The 2,107-nt window shown below is 30.0% G+C and overlaps 1 protein-coding gene across 2 annotated transcripts in view; it reads right to left on the reverse strand.

The window, feature by feature from the left end:
* Positions 1 to 656: 656 nt before the first annotated feature.
* rempA (intraflagellar transport protein rempA) overlaps positions 657 to 2,107 on the reverse strand; it is a 22,074-nt gene continuing 20,623 nt past the window's right edge. For both annotated transcript variants that reach the window (XM_070144008.1, XM_070144009.1), the window contains exon 26: positions 657 to 2,107. This exon is cut by the window's right edge and continues 2,221 nt beyond it. The gene's annotated coding sequence lies outside the window, so the exon portion shown is untranslated.

A 2,107-nucleotide genomic window follows, 5' to 3' on the forward strand; every position in this document is an offset into this window, starting at 1 on the left:
ATTTTTTTTGGCCAAACTTTATTACTACTTATAAGATGGATTACATTTTAGCTCCACTTCTTATTCTTTTGTTGTTCTTCAATTAATGTTTTGTTTCCGAATTAGACCGATTCATTTTGAAAACAGTTACCCCACAATCTTTTTTTTTCTCTCTCTTTTCTTTTCTCTCTGATTTCTCCCTTTACTTGACTCAAACCATTTTCCTCCCTTCTGCAATTCTCATCAACTTTCCATCTAAACTTTTTTGAGCAAGAAATGTCAACAAGTATGACACTTTTTACTGCATTTGTTCATAACTTTTTCTTAAAGATTTTATTGTTTCAACTTCTTGCCTGTTACACATCACTTTTTTTTATCTACAAATTTGTTCTTTATTTCTTTTTCATTATTTTGTCATTAATCGTTCTTCTTTTCCCAGTATACAGTTCATTTTTCTCATATTCTATGCAAATACAATTCAGCCAGAATAAATTCCTTGAAGAGTTAAAAGGTTCTTTATCTTTCCTCTATATCTCAAAGAAAAAAGAAAAAAGAAAAAAAAAAAAAAAAAAAAAAAAAAAAAAAAAGCATTAACAGAACCAATTAGAAATCTGGTGTCTAATAAGCTTACAAAAACAGACAAGTGTTTTCTTTTAATTATATGGGAAAATAAAACATTTTTAAAGAATAACGTTTCTTTATCGTTGCAGCTAGTGCTTATATGGACGGAGTCTTCATCACGACAATATGGTCTATTGATCACTTGATGCATATTTTTCTCAGGAACCCCATTATTGATACTCTTTCCCTACATGCAACAAGTTAATGATGTATATGAGTATACACGAAGAATAACAATTGTCACACTTTACATACGGTCTTAAATCATAAGCATACACAAGAAGTTAAGTGCATTCATTCATAACAATTTTTTCATTTAAACTTAAAGTCTTCCGTAAATAAACCCACAAAAACAACTACGAAATAAAGATTCACCAATCAAGATATATCACTATTCATATGATAATTTTCTAGATTTTGAGGGGTTTTACAACACATTTTAGACACATGTCTTGCAAACTACAATGCAATTGCTGTAGCACTATCTGCAAACTTAAGAAATATTTATATACTTATACCTATCAAAAATCTACATGAACATTTATAAGAATAAGCACAATAGTTATCACTGCAAATAGTCTAATAAAGCCGCATTGATAAAACTGGTACCACTATTCTGAATTTAAAAATCTAGTAATAGGTACAGGTATCCTATAAAGAAAAAATATATCACTAACATATTCAAGTATATATTTATGGATTCTGTGAGATAAATCTGTTTAAAAGAATAATTTGAATTAAATATCTACACTGAATCAATTATTGTCTTCTCTTTGTCCAGTCATTTCTATCATCACCAAAGACTGTCACTATATTTATCGACAATCTTTGTCATTTTTATCCCAGCAATCCAGTTGAATTTATTGCTCTCCTTGGGTGAACAGAAAAACACAGTCATGCTGACTTTCCTAACTTTACACTGTCCAATGACAGTTTAGTCATTGTTATCTAGTTGCCTTCCAGTTGAAATAAGCTAGTAGTGATAGCTAATATTGCATGGGTGCTCTTTATCAGTAGTATGGGTCTTGAAGATATTGAAATTTGTGTTAGACAACTTCATGCTTTATCCAACCTTTTAGATGTAGCCTTCCATCTATATTCCTGAATGCCATACCCATCACAGTGGCAATTTTTTTTGCAAGCACCATGTGACAACATATCAGGCTGGTAATCTCCTGGTTTGAGAAACTGAGGATGCCCACTTGTAATTTTGCTAATGATGATATCACTGATGCTGATGTGTATCCTCTATCTTATCTTTATACATTTCTATCACACTGTTCCTTCTAGAACAAGAAATTAACTAAATCTCTTAAAATTGTTCTAATACTGTATTGTTCTCTTCCTGATTATAAATAATCTAAACTAAATGACTAGTGAATCTGACTTATTCCAAGAAACAAAATAAAAATTAACCTCTATACATGGAATTGAATTCATCAGTTTAGTTCAGTCAAATGAGATTTGTAACAGATAATGTGTAGTATTTTATTATCTTATATTGACT

The sequence above is a fragment of the Penaeus vannamei genome, chromosome 31, assembly GCF_042767895.1.
Source record: "Penaeus vannamei isolate JL-2024 chromosome 31, ASM4276789v1, whole genome shotgun sequence".
Taxonomy (NCBI): Eukaryota; Metazoa; Arthropoda; class Malacostraca; order Decapoda; family Penaeidae; genus Penaeus; species Penaeus vannamei.